Below are 22,490 nucleotides of genomic sequence, written 5' to 3' on the forward strand. Positions count from 1 at the left end.
AACCCCCTGTGGATAGGCTAAGAACCCCTGTGGATAGGCTAAGAACCCTGTGGATAGGCTAAGAACCCCCTGTGGATAGGCTAAGAACCCCCTGTGGATAGGCTAAGAACCCCCTGTGGATAGGCTAAGAACCCCTGTGGATAGGCTAAGAACCCTGTGGATAGGCTAAGAACCCCTGTGGATAGGCTAAGAACCCCTGTGGATAGGCTAAGAACCCTGTGGATAGGCTAAGAATCCCCTGTGGATAGGCTAAGAACCCCTGTGGATAGGCTAAGAACCCCCTGTGGATAGGCTAAGAACCCCCTGTGGATAGGCTAAGAACCCCTGTGGATAGGCTAAGAACCCCTGTGGATAGGCTAAGAACCCCTGTGGATAGGCTAAGAACCCCCTGTGGATAGGCTAAGAACCCCCTGTGGATAGGCTAAGAACCCCCTGTGGATAGGCTAAGAACCCCTGTGGATAGGCTAAGAACCCCCTGTGGATAGGCTAAGAACCCCTGTGGATAGGCTAAGAACCCCCTGTGGATAGGCTAAGAACCCCCTGTGGATAGGCTAAGAACCCCCTGTGGATAGGCTAAGAACCCCTGTGGATAGGCTAAGAACCCCCTGTGGATAGGCTAAGAACCCCCTGTGGATAGGCTAAGAACCCCTGTGGATAGGCTAAGAACCCCTGTGGATAGGCCTAAGAACCCCCTGTGGATAGGCTAGAACCCTGTGGATAGGCTAAGAACCCCCTGTGGATAGGCTAAGAACCCCTGTGGATAGGCTAAGAACCCTGTGGATAGGCTAAGAACCCTGTGGATAGGCTAAGAACCCCCTGTGGATAGGCTAAGAACCCCCTGTGGATAGGCTAAGAACCCCTGTGGATAGGCTAAGAACCCCCTGTGGATAGGCTAAGAACCCCCTGTGGATAGGCTAAGAACCCCCTGTGGATAGGCTAAGAACCCCTGTGGATAGGCTAAGAACCCCTGTGGATAGGCTAAGAACCCCTGTGGATAGGCTAAGAACCCTGTGGATAGGCTAAGAACCCCTGTGGATAGGCTAAGAACCCCCTGTGGATAGGCTAAGAACCCCTGTGGATAGGCTAAGAACCCTGTGGATAGGCTAAGAACCCCCTGTGGATAGGCTAACCCCCTGTGGATAGGCTAAGAACCCCTGTGGATAGGCTAAGAACCCCCTGTGGATAGGCTAAGAACCCCCTGTGGATAGGCTAGAACCCCCTGTGGATAGGCTAAGAACCCCCTGTGGATAGGCTAAACCCCTGTGATAGCTAAGACCCCCTGTGGAATAGGCTAATAACCCCCTGTGGATAGGCTAAGAACCCCCTGTGGATAGGCTAAGAACCGCCTGTGGATAGGCTAAGAACCCCCTGTGGATAGGCTAAGAACCCTGTGGATAGGCTAAGAACCCCCTGTGGATTAGGCTAAGAACCCCCTGTGGATAGGCTAAGAACCCCCTGTGGATAGGCTAAGAACCCCCTGTGGATAGGCTAAGAACCCCCTGTGGATAGGCTAAGAACCCTGTGGATAGGCTAAGAACCCCCTGTGGATAGGCTAAGAACCCTGTGGATAGGCTAAGAACCCCCTGTGGATAGGCTAAGAACCCTGTGGATAGGCTAAGAACCCCCTGTGGATAGGCTAAGAACCCCCTGTGGATAGGCTAAGAACCCTGTGGATAGGCTAAGAACCCCCTGTGGATAGGCTAAGAACCCTGTGGATAGGCTAAGAACCCCCTGTGGATAGGCTAAGAACCCCCTGTGGATAGGCTAAGAACCCTGTGGATAGGCTAAGAACCCCCTGTGGATAGGCTAAGAACCCCCTGTGGATAGGCTAAGAACCCCCTGTGGATAGGCTAAGAACCCCCTGTGGATAGGCTAAGAACCCCCTGTGGATAGGCTAAGAACTCCCTGTGGATAGGCTAAGAACCCTGTGGATAGGCTAAGAACCCCCTGTGGATAGGCTAAGAACCCCCTGTGGATAGGCTAAGAACTCCCTGTGGATAGGCTAAGAACCCTGTGGATAGGCTAAGAACCCCCTGTGGATAGGCTAAGAACCCCCTGTGGATAGGCTAAGAACCCTGTGGATAGGCTAAGAACCCCCTGTGGATAGGCTAAGAACCCCCTGTGGATAGGCTAAGAACCCTGTGGATAGGCTAAGAACCCCCTGTGGATAGGCTAAGAACTCCCTGTGGATAGGCTAGAACCCCTGTGGATAGGCTAAGAACCCCCTGTGGATAGGCTAAGAACCCCCTGTGGATAGGCTAAGAACTCCCCTGTGGATAGGCTAAGAACCCTGTGGATAGGCTAAAAGACCCCTGTGGATAGGCTAAGAACCCCCTGTGGATAGGCTAAGAACCCCCTGTGGATAGGCTAAGAACCCCTGTGGATAGGCTAAGAACCCCCTGTGGATAGGCTTAAGAACCCCCTGTGGATAGGCTAAGAACCCCCTGTGGATAGGCTAAGAACCCCCTGTGGATAGGCTAAGAACCCCTGTGGATAGGCTAAGAACCCCTGTGGATAGGCTAAGAACCCCTGTGGATAGGCTAAGAACCCCCTGTGGATAGGCTAAGAACCCCCTGTGGATAGGCTAAGAACCCCTGTGGATAGGCTAAGAACCCCCTGTGGATAGGCTAAGACCCTGTGGATAGGCTAAGAACCCCTGTGGATAGGCTAAGAACCCCTGTGGATAGGCTAAGAACCCCCTGTGGATAGGCTAAGAACCCCCTGTGGATAGGCTAAGAACCCCCTGTGGATAGGCTAAGAACCCCTGTGGATAGGCTAAGAACCCCTGTGGATAGGCTAAGAACCCCCTGTGGATAGGCTAAGAACCCCCTGTGGATAGGCTAAGAACCCCCTGTGGATAGGCTAAGAACCCCCTGTGGATAGGCTAAGAACCCCCTGTGGATAGGCTAAGAACCCTGTGGATAGGCTAAGAACCCCTGTGGATAGGCTAAGAACCCCCTGTGGATAGGCTAAGAACCCCCTGTGGATAGGCTAAGAACCCTGTGGATAGGCTAAGAACCCCCTGTGGATAGGCTAAGAACCCCCTGTGGATAGGCTAAGAACCCCTGTGGATAGGCTAAGAACCCCTGTGGATAGGCTAAGAACCCCCTGTGGATAGGCTAAGAACCCCCTGTGGATAGGCTAAGAACCCCTGTGGATAGGCTAAGAACCCCTGTGGATAGGCTAAGAACCCCCTGTGGATAGGCTAAGAACCCTGTGGATAGGCTAAGAACCCCCTGTGGATAGGCTAAGAACCCCCTGTGGATAGGCTAAGAACCCCTGTGGATAGGCTAAGAACCCCCTGTGGATAGGCTAAGAACCCTGTGGATAGGCTAAGAACCCCCTGTGGATAGGCTAAGAACCCCCTGTGGATAGGCTAAGAACCCTGTGGATAGGCTAAGAACCCCCTGTGGATAGGCTAAGAACCCCCTGTGGATAGGCTAAGAACCCCCTGTGGATAGGCTAAGAACCCCCTGTGGATAGGCTAAGAACCCCTGTGGATAGGCTAAGAACCCCTGTGGATAGGCTAAGAACCCCCTGTGGATAGGCTAAGAACCCCTGTGGATAGGCTAAGAACCCCCGTGGAGAGGCTAAGAACCCCCTGTGGATAGGCTAAGAACCCCCTGTGGATAGGCTAAGAACCCCCTGTGGATAGGCTAAGAACCCCCTGTGGATAGGCTAAGACCCCTGTGGATAGGCTAAGAACCCCCTGTGGATAGGCTAAGAACCCCCTGTGGATAGGCTAAGAACCCCCTGTGGATAGGCTAAGAACCCCCTGTGGATAGGCTAAGAACCCCTGGGGATAGGCTAAGAACCCCTGTGGATAGGCTAAGAACCCTGTGGATAGGCTAAGAACCCCCTGTGGATAGGCTAAGAACCCCCTGTGGATAGGCTAGAACCCCCTGTGGATAGGCTAAGAACCCCTGGATAGCTAAGAACCCTGTGGATAGGCTAAGAACCCTGTGGGATAGGCTAAGAACCCCCTGTGGATAGGCTAAGAACCCCCTGTGGATAGGCTAAGAACCCCTGTGGATAGGCTAAGAACCCCCTGTGGATAGGCTAAGAACCCCTGTGGATAGGCTAAGAACCCTGTGGATAGGCTAAGAACCCCCTGTGGATAGGCTAAGAACCCCCTGTGGATAGGCTAAGAACCCCCTGTGGATAGGCTAAGAACCCCTGTGGATAGGCTAAGAACCCCTGTGGATAGGCTAAGAACCCCTGTGGATAGGCTAAGAACCCCTGTGGATAGGCTAAGAACCCCCTGTGGATAGGCTAAGAACCCCCTGTGGATAGGCTAAGAACCCCCTGTGGATAGGCTAAGAACCCCTGTGGATAGGCTAAGAACCCCTGTGGATAGGCTAAGAACCCCTGTGGATAGGCTAAGAACCCCTGTGGATAGGCTAAGAACCCCTGTGGATAGGCTAAGAACCCCTGTGGATAGGCTAAGAACCCCTGTGGATAGGCTAAGAACCCCCTGTGGATAGGCTAAGAACCCCTGTGGATAGGCTAAGAACCCCTGTGGATAGGCTAAGAACCCCCTGTGGATAGGCTAAGAACCCCCCTGTGGATAGGCTAAGAACCCCCCTGTGGATAGGCTAAGAACCCCTGTGGATAGGCTAAGAACCCCCTGTGGATAGGCTAAGAACCCCTGTGGATAGGCTAAGAACCCCTGTGGATAGGCTAAGAACCCCCTGTGGATAGGCTAAGAACCCCCTGTGGATAGGCTAAGAACCCCCTGTGGATAGGCTAAGAACCCCCTGTGGATAGGCTAAGAACCCCCTGTGGATAGGCTAAGAACCCCCTGTGGATAGGCTAAGAACCCCTGTGGATAGGCTAAGAACCCCCTGTGGATAGGCTAAGAACCCTGTGGATAGGCTAAGAACCCCCTGTGGATAGGCTAAGAACCCCCTGTGGATAGGCTAAGAACCCTGTGGATAGGCTAAGAACCCCCTGTGGATAGGCTAAGAACCCTGTGGATAGGCTAAGAACCCCCTGTGGATAGGCTAAGAACCCTGTGGATAGGCTAAGAACCCCCTGTGGATAGGCTAAGAACCCCCTGTGGATAGGCTAAGAACTCCCTGTGGATAGGCTAAGAACCCCCTGTGGCTAGGCTAAGAACCCCCTGTGGATAGGCTAAGAACCCCCTGTGGATAGGCTAAGAACCCCCTGTGGATAGGCTAAGAACCCCCTGTGGATAGGCTAAGAACCCTGTGGATAGGCTACGAACCCCCTGTGGATAGGCTAAGAACCCTGTGGATAGGCTAGAACCCCCTGTGGATAGGCTAAGAACCCTGTGGATAGGCTAAGAACCCCCTGTGGATAGGCTAAGAACCCCCTGTGGATAGGCTAAGAACCCTGTGGATAGGCTAAGAACCCTGTGGATAGGCTAAGAACCCCCTGTGGATAGGCTAAGAACCCCCTGTGGATAGGCTAAGAACCCCCTGTGGATAGGCTAAGAACCCCCTGTGGATAGGCTAAGAACCCCCTGTGGATAGGCTAAGAACCCTGTAGATAGGCTAAGAACCCCTGTGGATAGGCTAAGAACCCCCTGTGGATAGGCTAAGAACCGCCTGTGGATAGGCTAAGAACCCCCTGTGGATAGGCTAAGAACCCTGTGGATAGGCTAAGAACCCCCTGTGGATAGGCTAAGAACCCCCTGTGGATAGGCTAAGAACCCCCTGTGGATAGGCTAAGAACCCCCTGTGGATAGGCTAAGAACCCCCTGTGGATAGGCTAAGAACCCTGTGGATAGGCTAAGAACCCCCTGTGGATAGGCTAAGAACCCTGTGGATAGGCTAAGAACCCCCTGTGGATAGGCTAAGAACCCTGTGGATAGGCTAAGAACCCCCTGTGGATAGGCTAAGAACCCCCTGTGGATAGGCTAAGAACCCTGTGGATAGGCTAAGAACCCCCTGTGGATAGGCTAAGAACCCCCTGTGGATAGGCTAAGAACCCCCTGTGCATAGGCTAAGAACCCCCTGTGGATAGGCTAAGAACCCCCTGTGGATAGGCTAAGAACCCTGTGGATAGGCTAAGAACCCTGTGGATAGGCTAAGAACCCCCTGGGAGTTCTAGTAGCCTTGGTTGGAACCACTGCTCTACCTTGATCGTTTGAATATTCGTAATATAACTATGACTGCTGAAATGTCAGATCACGTGTGTGATCTTTCCACTGCTACGGGGTAACACACAACATCTGTCAGGCATAGCTTCTGCTCAGCCTCAGGAAACACCGGTTGGCACCATTCAACTGGAAACAGAAATATTCTACACTGGCATCCCCACTTTACAGGCTCCTGTAGAAAGGAGGGCTGAAACAATGAAATAACTGTGCCAGTTTCTGAGCAGTTAGGAATGAATTACTTGTCAGCCATTCAATTGGAGGAAAAATCATTAGCGAGTGAGAGGCACTTCTTTTTTCTCACATGAAGCAATCTGGAGACAAAGGGAACTTTGAGTGAAATACTGAAATATACAGTGAAACCACGTCAGTCACGCATTCTCCGCAGGGAAGAAAAGAGGATTTTAGGAAACAGTGACGACTGTCCCTGACAGCATTTGTAATTTTAGCAGCCTAAAACATTGGACATAAAGGTGGCTATATCAAATTGAATTTGATGTGAATATTTAAAACTATGCATGTATTGATGAAATATTCAGCACTTTTAATGAGGCTGTGTGATGCTATTTAAATTATCATCTACAAAGGAAGTAATTCGTAATATTTTACAATCCATTGAAACAAAAATGGAGCAATGACATGCATACCTTTCATTAACAAGGAAACATTATGTGAACTGTTTGGGGTAAAATTATTTGTGGTTCATTGTTAGATAGCAGAACAATGAGTTCTCATCAGTTTCACTGGCCAATGCAACTCACAGCTCATTTTGCTTAACCAGTTGAATAAGCTTTGAAAAGGCTCTACAGCTCCCCTATAGGCAGCACTCATAGTTGCATAACAACTCTGAACACATACATTGCATTGGTCTCCAGTCCACATGGAGGGTACAACAATACTTTACACTTTCAACATCAAGCCCTGGGAATCTCACATGGTTATCTTATCATTATTTGATGAATTAATCAATGTATCTATATAATGACCAGCCAAGTCTCATATGGCATATGTTCAGTAGTAGACAGATTGTTTTTACAGAGCGGGGTAGGTGGTGGTTATCTCAAAGTGAAGACCCAACATGTCCCTAATGGTGGCCTCCCTCTTCAGTACGAATAGCAGTAGTTCAGCCAGTGAATGCAGTTACACGACCATGGGCCTTTTCCTGTGGGGTAACAGGAGTGTCAGGCAGAACAAAGGGAGAGCTTGTCGTACTGCCAGCCTGCTCTCATAGACTAGACGTAACATAGTAAATGTAAATCTGGGAATCCAAATGAATATGATATGTTACGTTTGGTTACATAAGACAGAAGGTTACTAATGGCAAAAACTAAAATAGTGTAGTTGGTTGGTTGGGGGGGATGGATGGATATCGCGAATGTCTAGAAACCCAAAGGTTGCGTGGTCGAATCTCATCAAGGACAACTTTAGCATTGTAGATAATTAGCAACTTTGCATTTACTTACTACTTTGCAACTACTTAGCATGTTAGCCAACCCTTCCCCTATCCTCTAACCTTAAACTTATCTCTAACCTTAACTCTAACCTTAACCCCTATCCCTAACCCTTAGCCTAGCTAATGTTAGCCACCTAGCTAAAGTTTGCATTAGCCACCTAGCGACCTAGCTAACGTTGGCCACAACAAATTGGATTTTGTACCATATCATACAGCAAATTCATAAGATATTGTACATATTGCAATCCGTAACATATTGTACGTATTACAATTTGGACAATATCATACTTATTGTAATTTGTAAGAAATCATAGGACATTTATTTTATTATTATACATTTTTTTGCCTTTATTTAACCAGGTAAGCTAGTTGAGAACAAGTTCTAATTTACAACTGCGACCTGTACAAGATAAAGCAAAGCAGTGCGACACAAACAACAACACAGAGTTACACATGGAAAAAACAAGCGTACAGTCAATAACACAATAGGAAAAAAAAGAATGTCTATATACAGTGTGTGCAAATGGCATGAGGAGATAGTATGATGGACATCTACAAATTAATACGTACCCTACGTAACTTAAAATATCATACTAATTGTTACGTCTACCCCTGAGTCCAGGTTGGTACTACTTGTGCCTCATCCATAATGGATCAAAGGTGTAGAGTTCGGACGCTGTTTGAACAACACAACATGCAAATTACCAGAATTGTCTCTCACTTGGCAAAGCTCTATAATGATTTCACCATTACTTCAAGCAAATGGCATGGGAATACTTCCAGTCAAAATATTATAGTCAGTCGGTTATATGAAATTAATTCGACCTCGAAAAAAAAATTTGTATTGAAAAGTACAATTATGAACATATTATTGTCAGTAGGTTATATGACATTAAATAGACCTCGAAAAAAAATGAGTATTGAGAAGTACAATTGTGAACATGTTACCACTGCATATGCATTACATCTTGGCATTGTAGCTTTGGGCATACAAAAAATGTAATTAGACAGGCCTTGCCCAGAAAAGCGCCTCTAGCTAAATTAAAGCTCTTTAGGACTTTATGGGGAAAATAAAATAACATACTGCCATAATGAATAGTGAAAAGACTGGCTCTCTGCATTGTACGGAGGGAACATTTTCCATGGCTCTTGAGCCACTGCTAGTGGGGGGAATAGTGAGGGGATCGGACCATAAAAGAAAGATAGCCCTGTTCGTTGATCCCTGTAATGGCCTGTAGGTCTGGGGGTTAAACAGTACAGTATAATCGCCATGTGTCTCCGGCTAACAAATCAAATCAATCCCCCCAAAAATTGTCCCATGCGCCGAATACAACCTTACCGTGAAATACTTACTTACAAGCCCTTAACCAACTATGCAGTTTTAATACAAGTAAGAGTTAAGAGAAATACTTACTAAATAGACTAAAGTAAAAAACTAAAAGAGCAACAATAAAAGAACAGTAACGAGGCTACAGTACATACAGGGGTACCGGTAATCCTCTGTTTTCATGGGTGAATTCAGTGGCTCAGGCCAGAGAGGGTGACTACAACACTACTAGGCCATACTAAATCACTACTAGTACTGAACCATTTCTCACTTACTGTAGAGAGGGAAAAAACACATAAATATTTTGCTGATACAGGATTTATCCTTTTACCTTTTCTGACCGTTCAATGTATTCCGTGTATATACTGTGACCTCTACACAACCTTTCCATAATTCACCACAAGTTACTGCACTTGGTCTCGCCATATTTTCAGAATCTCAACCTGAATCGTCAGAATCTGGGAAACTAATTTGATTGTGTATGGAAATATATTGAGATATTAAACACAATTGTCTCGCTTGTATCTATGGTTTCAAACATAAGGATGTATGGCATCGGTTAATTAAAAAGTGTCTTTCTCACCGTTGATCTTCTAATTATACTGAACAGTGGTATCCTTCTACAACTGCAATTACTAATGATATTGCCTTCAGAGTTTCATTATGTGCTTTATTATTAAGGCAGACAAAATTATATGTAAGGTAATGCTTTGGATCAGTTAGACAAACAGTGCAGCAGAGAAGGGAATGGAAAGGTCCTATATCTTTGTCTCTGATTATTCTCCTGTGGACTGTGTAGTGATTATTGTGATAGTGTAGTGAGTATTATGATGGTGTAGTAAGTATTGTGATGGTGTAGTGAGTATTATGAAGGTGTAGTGAGTATTGTGATGGTGTAGTGAGTATTGTGACGTGTGGTGAGTACTGTGACGGTGTGGTGAGTACTGTGATGGTGTAGTGAGTACTGTGATGGTGTAGTGAGTATTGTGATCGTGTAGTGAGTATTGTGATGGTGTAGTGTGATGGTGTAGTGAGTATTGTGATGGCATAGTGAATATTATGATGGTGTAGTGAGTATTGTGATGGTTCATCGAGTATTGTGATGGTGTAGTGAGTATTATGATAGTGTAGTGAGTATTGTGATGGTGTAGTGAGTATTGTGATGGTGTAGTGAGTATTGTGAAGGTGTATCTTCCAAGAGATCAAAAGCCAGGACAAAAGGTAGACTGATCTAGAGATTGGTGATGACACACACACACTTGTGCGTACACACACACGCATGCGAACACACACGCCTGCGGACATTCACACACACACACACACCCCACACATTACCACGATCTATAGCCTTGTGGATCCTGTGTGGAGTTGGCCTGTAGGTCTCTACAAACTCCCTCTGATGCGTTTGGTCGTCTCATCGTGTAAAATCAAGCCAATATCAAAACAACACCTGTCTCTCTCCAATAGGAGACAGAGAGAAACTGTCACACACCAAAAACTGGAAGCCTGTTCAGACAGAGCAGCACCACTTCAAATATGTCACTGCAGCGCTAGCTAATTCTCTGGAGTGGGACTGAGTGCTTCACAACATTATCAACTGTGACAGGCAGATTGTGTTTTCACGTGAGCATGATCGACAACAGATTACACACGGCCTGGGCTGTTCCTGTTGGCCCAAGAAATGTGTTGGTGTTTATCTCACTCTTATGAAAGGCAGACTGACTACTTTGCTTCTTCCAGTTACACACACACACACACACACACACATATTTTAGGCAGCCCAATTATGTGTGTGACACATGCTCTGAAGTCAGTGCCAGGGAAAGCTTCAGAAACAATCTGAGCCAGATCAAAATCACTAACCACACTTTGTGTGTTTGACTCGCATCCAGTCGCCATTTTCCTCTTCTCCTCTATGCACAATGCATGCCAAACCTCATGAAATTGCATTTGCCCAAAAGCCTACCGTCTGTGTACACATGGTGACATATTTCAAATTGTATAATCATTTTGGCAAACAGTACATTTTATTCATGGAACTTTGAAGCGGCTGTCAATTCCCCTAAAGTGCTAAACATGTTCAGGTCGGGATCTCTCATAACTGGGAGAGACAGGGGGAGGGAAGCCCCAATAAAGTATGTCAGGAGGGGACAGTGGGCTCCAGGGGTGGGCTAAATGTAGTTTCATTGGAAATATATACACACTTAACACTAAACTAGCCAAATCTCGGGTCAAGTTAAAAGTAAAGGAACGCGGTATATTATGCTCCCTGACCCTTTCTGAAATTAGATGACATGGCCCATCACTGTAGGAATTAGATTTACTCAAATATGGTTAGATGATTAACGGACAACACTCAACATTCCAGTGGGTGGTAAGATAAATCATATGCATCGTGAACAATATGATTTGGAAGACAAGATGTTCTTTGACTATAAAACAACTTTTTGTTCCTTAGAACACTATTTTTAAACAAATCAAAACAGAACTAAAAAGAAGAAAGTGGACTCCAGAAAACTATTAGGCCTACAAAAACCTCCAAGGACACTATTAGGCCTACAAAAACCTCCAAGGACACTATTAGGCCTACAAAAACCTCCAAGGACACTATTAGGCCTACAAAAACCTCCAAGGACACTATTAGGCCTACAAAAACCTCCAAGGACACTATTAGGCCTACAAAAACCTTCATGGACACTATTACATCTGTAAACTATGCAATAATGAAGCCATGTATTGATGTGAAAGCTGAATTGTATTTACAATATATGAACTAGCCTATTATGATTGTAAAATGTGGAAAAATGAAATAAAGCTTATTTTAAACAAAAAAAAGAGATTAAAGGGGGTGTGGGGTTGTTATCAGCATGCCAGATGAATGCGTCAGACCAGTTTAGGATATTAAGTCAATCTATTTACAAGACAACTGAGCAAAAGACTACAAGGAGAATGTGAGATGAGCAGATGTATCAATGTCCTAAAATTGCTGTCCACAGGAACACAGGGTGGCACAACAATTTCTGCAGATTTGTAACATTTTGTTGGTAAGACAAGACAAAACAGACTTAATCAGATATGCTGACCCGATCAGTCTCACTCCACTCTCTAACGCGGTCAGTAACTAAATCCCTCTATAAAGTTATCCAATAATATGAGCATGTTACTACTTAATAGCACATTACAATGTGTCTGCCCATGATGCGTAGCACTGACAGTGCTTATGACTATTTTAGAACTATTTTCATATTGTCCAAAAACCATTGGCTTATACGCTGTGTGGCCAAGGTGAGTGTATAAGCCACCAGATGGGGAAAACCCTCATTCCATCTAATTTGCAACACCATCGAGTAAGTTCAGTCATTTCAGTGTGTTGATGCAATAACTCCCTTTACCATAGACTCCTCCCTCTAGATCCTAGCCACTTCAGGACATCATACTTTCAATATTGTATTTTCATCTCTCACACACTCTTATATAAGTGACTAGTTTATCCAGCATTCTCCCAGTCTGATTGCCTTACTCTGATCTCTCCAGGTGCCAACCGACCGAAGACGACCTCAAAACACAGACACCCACCATGACATTTCTGATGAATCACTGAGAGACCACAAACAACACACACACACCACAGAGAGGGCACTGAGGCTGATGTCTGGAAAGTGGTGGGTACAAGCTCCTTTAAACTGTACAGTTTGTCACTCCATAGCAACACATAATAAACTGTACGTCACTCCATAGCAAGCCATAATAAACTGTACAGTCTGTCACTCCATAGCAACCCATAATAAACTGTACACTGTCACTCCATAGAAATCCATAACAAACTGTACAGTCTGTCAATCCATAGCAACCCATAATAAACTGTACACTGTCACTCCATAGAAAGCCATAACAAACTGTACAGTCTGTCAATCCATAGCAACCCATAATAAACTGTACACTGTCACTCCATAGAAAGCCATAACAAACTGTACAGTCTGTCAATCCATAGCAACCCATAATAAACTGTACACTGTCACTCCATAGAAAGCCATAACAAACTGTACAGTCTGTCAATCCATAGCAACCCATTATAAACTGTACAGTCTGTCACTCCATAGCAACTCATAACACACGTCACAGTAAAGATACTCGGCAGCACACCGTGAGTAAAGATCCACAAATAATTTCAGGACTAAGATTCCTCTATCCCATGTCATTCAACTACAAAGTTGTGTGTTATGTTAAAGTTACTATGTGACCTGTGTCATGTGTGGGGGTCACTTAGTGTTTCAGCATGCTGAGCTCCATGGCCTACCCTTGATAACTGTCATGTGCGATGGGCCTCCTATGTCTAATAGACTCTAGCCTATCGATTGTTCTAGGGTTCATCCAGAGGAAATTCAATTAAAGATTAAAGGGTCACGTGACGTGAAGGTGGTATCCTGAGTAATCGGACACCCAAGGTTTCAGTTACAGACCCTAGTGTCCGCCCGTCAAGCAGATTAGCCAGCTTGATTTATTTATTAATTGATTTCATGTACCTCTTTTTTTCTCAGACTTGCCTTGTACAGTACTGAGGTGACAGGCCCGCCCAGCAGATAAAGGGTTAAAATAATGCTAAGCTATTCCACAGCCAGGTAGACTTTTGACACAAAGGCCAAACGTTTCTTACTAGGGGAAATTAAGAGGGCTATTTTTTAAACAAATACTCAAGAATCTTGAAGCTGAGATGCATAATGTGAATATATTAGAACTCTGGTATTACAGAACCTATCTGCCGTCCATCTCACAAATAGTTTTGGCTCCCTTGTCTTATCTGAAGTGGCATACTTGCTGTTCTAATTGTTATCTTCACACTAATTGAGTGGATGATTTGAAATCATTTGGTTGGGGGATAACCCTTGCTAATTTGCTCATGCTTACTGTCTGTGTCAGGCCTTATCTCGGGAGATAACTGGAGCACGGAGAATGATTGACAGATGCAGAACAACTGTAGATGAAGAACATTTTCTCACAGAAACATTTACTTATGCAAATATGTGAATGTTTAGAAATTGTCCTGTGACAAAAATGAAACAATGTATTATTATTATTATTACTATAATTGTGCCTGTTTAGTCCATAGGCTATGCTGCATCCGATCAAAGACAATATTACAGTCAACTGGGCCTACATATTTAACGCTTAATTAATGACAGTGTGTAATGTTAATAGAATCAATTACAAGGACAACAACCACAAGAGTTTTGCCACATGAATTTCATTAGGTGGGCCAGCTGCACAAGCTAAAAGCACACCCTCCACGGTTATTTATTTAAAGCACATAGCCGCCATAATCATACTCTCTGACAGTCCTTTCACAGTGCTTAATTGTCCGTCCACTTTATCAGGTTTGAGATAATAATGCATTAGTGCTAAGCCTCTCTCATCAAAGTAGTTGAGAAATGTGAGCCCGCCCCCTTTCAGGAGTAAAACCTAATATTTCTCTGCGCTGGGAGAGGGTGAGGGAGAGACTCGGCCAGGATTGTGGGAGCGAAGAGAAACAGCCCTCACAACATCATCAGCTACAGACGTCCACGGCTTCAACCGTCCCTTCTTTTCGCCGACACATCACTGGAGACCATCCTCACTGTCCTCAAAGACACTGTCAGACAAGAGAGCGGCTAGTTTTTGATATTATTTTATAGTGCCGTTCTTTTTTGAGTTGCGTTGTTGCCAGTGCTGGATTTAAGTGCGTCTTTGCGAAGTCCATCCCGGGCACCCAACGGCTTCCTGTACGCTCTGTCATTCGGCCGGACAACACAACCGGAGACTGCCTGTGGTATCTCGCACTTACCGGACAGATTTCATGCATAATAAAGTGAGTAACGTGCTCCTACATCTATCAAATCTTTGTCATATCCAGAGGACACGTTGTATCTCGATGGAAGCAGCGAGGCGTCTTTATTTATAATCTTTGGTGTCAGTTTGACATCACCGGGAAACTTGAGCGCTATTTTGAAGCGCGTTACCTCCCCAAAAACTTCACTGCACCTATTGATACAATGTGACAATGAACATCTTATCTCAAAGCATATGACAACTGTGTCTGTTAATTAGATTGGCTACAAGCAGCAATATAAGTAAGAGAGTCAAGTTTTGTCTCGTGGTTTTGTTGTCACATAAGTGTTGCTTTGACCTTGCAGTGTTTCTTTCCCACAATATCGCAGCACCATATCCACAGGCGCACAATAGACTGATAGAGCTACTGCCAGCGTCTTATACTGAAGCGTTATGACATTATATTATGCAGAATTTTACAATGATTCCTCTGAAATATTTGTAAAGGCCTATTAGTTTAAATATATATATATATATATATATATATTTAAACTAATCTATATTCTTAAACTAATCTATATATTTAATTAAACTAATCTATATGTATATATACTGGTAGGTGCGTAGATACATTTATAACAGGTCACAACCCGGAATAAAATTCACAATTTCTGCTGGACTCACAAATGAGTAAAGTATTGACTGTTAATAATGAAGTATACCCTGCTTTATATGAGTGGCTCATTTTGTACATTGAATTCAACTTGTCAGAAGTTAGGCTTGACACATTTTACATTACAACAAAGTTTCCCAATGCATTCTGAATTAATGCAACTCAACATGATCATGTTTTACTGGTATATTATCAAGATGCGAGTTAGTTGTCTTAATTAACTATTTTTAACGATATAAAACAAGTCACATTCACACCTGTAAACTGACATAACTGCCAGATCAAATGATTCAGCTTCCCCGCTGGATTTGTATGCCATAGTTTCACAGTCTAATAGAACATCCAACTATACAATATTCATGTGTAATTATAGTCAGTCAAGCAATGTAGCTAAATTGTGGAAGATAGATAGCCTAGCGATGACAATTCAGACAAACTCAAATGTGTCTGTTTTCTTGGGGCTCAAGGAAGATACTAGAAGGTTTTTGCCGTTTCTAACCATCAGAGATATAAGTAGCTACTTATTAAGCTATGTGCATAGCATATCTTTTGGCTGTAAAGTCAGGGCTCTATATTCATTGAACAAATATATTATATATAACATTTCATTCATGATAGCTTTTGGTACAGTAGAAATGTTCTGTGAACTCCCTGATTTGTTTCTGCTGGTTTTCTTGAAGCATGTCTTTAAACCAGGCTAGTTTGAGCTTCTTATAAAGAGTGGGACAGGGAACACTGTCTGAAATAACCTGTGCTAATTGGCATGACTTTTGAGAAATGTAAATTAAAATTGCATTCATATTTTGGATATAATATAATTTGGAACCCCTCATAGATATTTACACAAATAGAGTAAGGCACGTTTTATATATTAAATAGTTTCTTCATTTCTGATACCTTAGGGAAACTTAGTTTGCTAAGACTGAGGGTGTATTATGCAGATTGTATGCGCTTGTATATCTAATATTAATATAATAATACTTATTATACTGTAAATTAGTATCATGATATGAAAATGATCTATTTACTCAATGCCATAATTTCTCAAAATGAGTCACAATTATTGAATTGCCTAATTATAAAGTTTCTGTATTATTTTGTAAAAAGGAATTGAGCAGAGGCAGTGATTGTGAGGACATTCTGGAAAAGTACAGCCCCATCCAGAGGCTTTTAGAGTTGCTTCCACCTCTGGGCTGTTGGACTACTGGAAATACAAGCAACTCTCAGTACAAGGCTAATGTCTCAGCGTTTATCAGTAATATCAGCTCAGTATTCAGTAAAGTGGGATGTGCTTGTTTGATTCAAGGCTCCAGTGTATTTTGCATTACTCAGAATGTTCTCGACGTTCTGTTGTGAAAGAGTAGACGGGAAGTTGTCCTTTGGCAAGGAGTAGTGGACATACGCTCACACCTTTACTGTACTCCTTCCCACTCCCACCCACCATCAATGAAGATGTTCTTTGTGTCGCTCGCCTGTTGCTCTCTCGGGATTTAGAGTTAGGTTAATCTGCTCAGAGGGAAGGTGAGCGCTCGCATGTGGACACACGATTACACACAGAGGACTCTCTCAGCCAAGCTCTGTAATATCAGAATCACACACACTCTCTCTCTCTCTCTATCTCTCTGCTCTCTCACTATTCTCTCTCTCCCTCTCTCTCTCTGCTTTGTTTCTCTTACTCTTCTCAGACATGTCCTTCCTAACAAATCATTGGGGATTTTGGATGCCAATTCACAAAACCAACAGTGACAACATGCTCTTACCCTTCTCACAAAGAGGGATTAGGGGGTCACGTGTCACTCTGATTGGCCAGGGCATTTAGCTGATTGTCGAAGCACATCGCTGTACACCAGGGGCTCAGTAAAGCTTTATTCAAGTGAAGGGACACCCTTTGTGCCAGGATCACAGCTTTTTTGTAAACCCAAAAACCATCTTCAGCTTCCTCTGAGTGACCAGTGTAGTTAGAATGTTCCTCTCTAGTACTGATTTATGAACAGAGAGAAGATTTACTGGTTGATATTCAACAGCATGACCTGAGAGAGTTCAGCTCCCTGTTGGCATTCAGTGAAATAAGGAAATCTGTCAGAGTGCTTGATTTAAGGCGTACACTAGCATGCTCCGTAAACTCTAAAAAGGACTGCTGAATTTGGTCGCTTACGTTTGAAGGGAATAGTCTCCACAGTGATGCTTATGGGCATATGCTACATAAGCAAGGCATGGTTCAAAATACCATCCTAATGAAGGAAAAAGTTAATCTATGAAAACATTTTTCTAAATAGAAACATCAGAAGCGTTTACGTTTAAGCAAATAATTTAATAGCCCGTATTGCTTTACTTTAAAGTTAGATTTTTTTTCCCCCAGTAATGGTCGCAAATGTTTTGGAAGGGGTTTGCAGAGTTTGCTCAGTTAAACATCAGTAAAACACTTTCATTTGCAGGTTAGCAAGATCTTGTGGTAGATACTAGATACTGAAGTAATTGCACTTTATGCCCTTCGGCTTAAAGAAGCGGGTAACATTCGAAGCAATTCAGAGGAATCTTATTTACTTCAGATGAGGAGGACACATCATATTTTACACCATGAGGTGATATTCTCACAAATGACATTGTATTTTTCCACAAATGTGACGATGACACACACAGGAACTCCAGCGTACAGTACACAGGAAGGGTGCTTTTCTTCTCCTATTTGATCTGAAATGAGCAGCGCAAAATAGCTGAGCTCTGCTCGGAATAGCTCAGTGGAGTTTTTCTGCTGTATTGGAGCAGATTCAAATAATTTCATAACTTGAGGGGTTTCAGTGTGAGCCCTTGTTTATTGTAAGGCAGGTGTTCCCTCTACAGCTAGGTATGGGATGAATATTGTTCTGTTCAGCTTCATTTATTTACTTACAAAAAAGTATCTGGGCAACCTAAGCATGTGTTTATTTACTAATTTAGTGCAGATCCCAATTATATTGTCCTAACTGATGTATGTGTTGGGAATATTTCCCCCTGTGTTTGTGTTTATTGCGAGCATTGTCACAGTATCTTTATTAGGCTGCAATTACTAATAAAGTTAATAAATAAGCCCAAGAAAGTATTGTAGTCCTTCAATGCTTTATGATGTATTTCAATGCAGATATGAGTGTGTCCTGGTTTGCATAACGAAATCTTCTGTCTCTATCTAGTAATTAGCCATGACGTTCAGCAACTTTTCCTCAGTGCAGTAAGTGGAAGGGGGTGTGTGGGGTTTGTTCACTAGGGTGTTAAAGATCACAGAGGAATATCTCATGCTTTGATGTTTAATTGTATTGTAAAACACATTTTAGAATATTTCTGCATAAAGTAGAATTCTAGTTGTGCTGTGCTTTGTGTTTGGTGTTGCTTTTGTTTGTGAGTGTGTGTCTGTGTGTGTCTGTGTGTGTGTGTTTGTTTGAATTAGTTTGTGTGTCTGTTGGTAGACATTTAAATAAAATGCATGTCTTTTTTTGTATTCTCACATGGAGGAATTGATGTCTGGAAAGATGGTAGAGTCGAGAAGAAAGTGTCAGTGTGATGACTGGAAAGATAAACTGAGGAGAAACAAATGGTATGAAAGAGAATGTAATACAGACTTTGAAAGAGAGAATGAAACGATAAAGAAGGAGATTGACAGGGTTGAAGAGCTTGTAGGAGAGAAAAAGTGTTTCTGTCCATTGGGCTGACTGAAGTCAGTATCTCCTAATGTGTGATAGAGATGTTGTTGTATTCCAAATGGACTAGACTAGATGAACAGGACTTCCTGCCTGTTGCTTCCTGTTTCCTGTTTCCTGTCAGGCCTGGTCATCATGGCGGCTGCTTGCTGGGTGGTCTGGGCAAGACAGGACAGGACAGATCTCAGCGCTACTGACCACATAGACTACTAATATCACCAGCTCCAGCCTTTAACTGCATACATGCCAGGCTAAGATCCACCTAAAACATCCACATATGGAACTCACCATGTAGACCTCTGCCCTGGAATATTTGGATTGAGAAAGGAGGACAGAAGACAACAGAGAAAGGAGGGTTGGATGTGATAAGAGGGAGAGAAACATTTAGAGAAGGATATGGGATATATTCCAAACAGTACTCGATACACCCAGTAAGTCTGTACATGATATTATGAGTCCGGGTTGTATTAGTTTAAAGTAGATATGAATAGCTTTTACTGCATTTATATACAGTATGTCTAGTGTGTCAGTGAAAGTTCATTTTCAGGCATTAGAAAAGCCAGACATTAGGCATTATAGACTACAAGTTTTATTTGTATTATATATGTTTACTTGCATTAGTTACCATAGTTTCCCAGTGAGATTTATTTTAGACGAAATCCAGGCACCTTGTACTGTACCTGGGTAGTTTCCAAAACCAAATAGCTTGAAGTGTCTATTTCATCTTGAAGTGTCTATTTTACCTGCCCTAAATGTGCTGTGAAAGAAAAGTGGAATGAACTCCAAATCCTTTTTTTGAGGTGGGTTAGAGGGGTGAGTTGTTTGCTCTTGGTGCACATCAACTCTGAGATGAAAGGCATATTCCTTGATAAAACACAGTGGCTGACCTGTGTCTCTGCCGTGGTGTGGTGTAGCGTAGCGAGGGACGACTTCTCCCTCACTGTTCAGAGACAAGTCCCACCTCCCCCTTTGGTGTGGCATGCTGTTGGACTTCACCCAATGACAAGAAGAAAAAAAGGAGGGGGGAAAAGTGCAGAAATATTTTCCAGTGACTGTAATTTATCTTTGTCACCCTAGCAACATAGCCGAGTCATTCTGAAACATGGTCCGGTGAGACGCACAGAGGTTCCTCTGTGCCCTGGCCTCACATACTCTAACATCCATCTGAAAACCCACCGCTGCCACCAATGCTGCCTGCCTGCTGCCTCGCGCCTGCGCCGTGCTTCACAGCTCACTAATAGGTGTTTTTTAGAAGATCCTGTGTTCATGGAGCCAGAGGCGGAGTTTCTCACATACACCCTGACCAGTCCAGTCAAAAATATATAGATTGTTATAATAGTTCATTGGTAATCGTTGACTGATATGTAAATGTTCATTATATTGGCGCAGATTTGATTATAAAGTGTTCATTTTTGAATGCTCGGGGTTATTTTATGTCACAAAGCCACAGCTCTGTATCCACAGGGTCGATAAGCAGGAAGTTCTCTGTTGAAGTCAGTGGCCACTGTTGAAAACATTGTTAGTGAATAATACTGTCAGTGGAGATGCTACAGTAGGAATACACTCTGTTCTGTAGAGCACACAGCTTTACCCAGGAAGTGTCCTGCCAAAGACCACACCACTGTTCCTCTCCACTGTCATCTGTGCCATTCCCAGACCAGGGGCCGGCCTCCAAAGAATGTGTCATACAGGGCTGTCTCCAACATTTACAATGTAGAAAGAAACCGAAAGAGAAACAGAGAGACGCAGAGAGACTGAAAGGGGGAGAAATACTGAGAGGGGGAGAGAGACTTAGCGAGGGAGAGAGACTGAGAGGGGGAGAGAGACTGAGTGGGGGAGAAATACTGAGAGGGGGAGAGAGACTGAGAGGGGGAGAGACTGAGAAGGGGAGAGAGACCGAGAGGGGGAGAGAGACCGAGAGGGGGAGAGAGACCGAGAGGGGGAGAGAGACCGAGTGGAGGAGAGAGACCGAGTGGAGGAGAGAGACCGAGAGGGGGAGAGAGACCGAGTGGAGGAGAGAGACCGAGTGGAGGAGAGAGACCGAGAGGGGGAGAGAGACCGAGTGGAGGAGAGAGACCGAGTGGAGGAGAGAGACCGAGTGGAGGAGAGAGACCGAGTGGAGGAGAGAGACCGAGAGGGGGAGAGAGACCGAGTGGAGGAGAGAGACCGAGTGGAGGAGAGAGACCGAGTGGAGGAGAGAGACCGAGAGGGGGAGAGAGACCGAGTGGGGGAGAGAGACCGAGTGGGGGAGAGAGACCGAGGAGGAGAGAGACCGAGGGGAGGAGAGAGACCGAGAGGGGGAGAGAGACCGAGTGGAGGAGAGAGACCGAGTGGAGGAGAGAGACCGAGTGGAGGAGAGAGACCGAGTGGAGGAGAGAGACCGAAGAGGGGAGAGAGACCGAGTGGAGGAGAGAGACCGAGTGGAGGAAGAGATGACCGAGAGGGGGAGAGAGACCGAGTGGGGTGGGAGAGAGACGAGAGGGGGAGAGAGCCCGAGTGGAGGAGAGAGACCGAGAGTGGGGAGAGGAGAGAGACCGAAGTGGGGGAGCGAGACCGAGAGGGGGAGAGAGACCGAGGGGAGGAGAGAGACCGAGAGGGAGGAGAGAGACCCGAGAGGGGGAGAGAGACCGAGTGGAGGAGAGAGACCGAGTGGAGGAGAGAGACTGGGAGGAGGAGAGGAGAGAGACCGAGAGGGGGATAGAGAGACCGAGAGGGGGAGAGAGACCGAGAGGGGGAGAGAGACCGAGAGGGGGAGAGAGACCGAGAGGGGAGAGAGACCGAGTGGAGGAGAGAGACCGAGAGGGGGAGAGAGACCGAGTGGGGGAGAGAGACCGAGAGGGGGAGAGAGACCGAGTGGAGGAGAGAGACCGAGAGGGGGAGAGAGACCGAGAGGGGGAGAGAGACCGAGAGGGGGAGAGAGACCGAGAGGGGAGAGAGACCGAGAGGGGGAGAGAGACCGAGTGGAGGAGAGAGACCGAGTGGAGGAGAGAGACCGAGAGGGGGAGAGAGACCGAGAGGGGGAGAGAGACCGAGAGGGGGAGAGATAGTGAGAGGGGGAGAGAGACCGAGAAGGGGAGAGAGACCGAGAGGGGGAGAGAGACCGAGAAGGGGAGAGAGACTGAGAGGGGGAAAGAGACCGAGAGAGGGGAGAGAGACCGAATGGGGGAGAGAGACCGAGAGGGGGAGAGAGACCGAGTGGGGGAGAGAGACCGAGAGGGGGAGAGAGACCGAGTGGGGGAGAGAGACCGAGAGGGGGAGAGAGACCGAGTGGGGGAGAGAGACCGAGTGGGGGAGAGAGACCGAGAGGGGGAGAGAGACCGAGTGGGGGAGAGAGACCGAGAGGGGGAGAGAGACCGAGTGGGGGAGAGAGACCGAGAGGGGGAGAGATAGTGAGAGGGGGAGAGAGACCGAGAAGGGGAGAGAGACCGAATGGGGGAGAGAGA

The 22,490-nt window shown here is 45.2% G+C and overlaps 1 protein-coding gene across 6 annotated transcripts in view; it reads left to right on the forward strand.

Annotated features, from left to right (window-relative positions):
• Positions 1-22,490, forward strand: part of LOC115164897 (myocyte-specific enhancer factor 2C) — a 109,311-nt gene that overhangs the window by 8,262 nt on the left and 78,559 nt on the right. For 2 of the 6 annotated variants that reach the window (XM_029717803.1, XM_029717802.1), the window contains exon 2: positions 12,436-12,563. The exons of 2 other annotated variants lie outside the window; for them this stretch is intronic. The gene's annotated coding sequence lies outside the window, so the exon portion shown is untranslated. Of the gene's footprint in view, positions 1-12,435; positions 12,564-14,213; positions 14,744-22,490 lie in introns of those variants that run through there. 2 more of the 6 variants (XM_029717806.1, XM_029717801.1) reach the window with 2 other exon arrangements.

Source organism: Salmo trutta, chromosome 27 (assembly GCF_901001165.1).
Source record: "Salmo trutta chromosome 27, fSalTru1.1, whole genome shotgun sequence".
NCBI lineage: Eukaryota > Metazoa > Chordata > Actinopteri > Salmoniformes > Salmonidae > Salmo > Salmo trutta.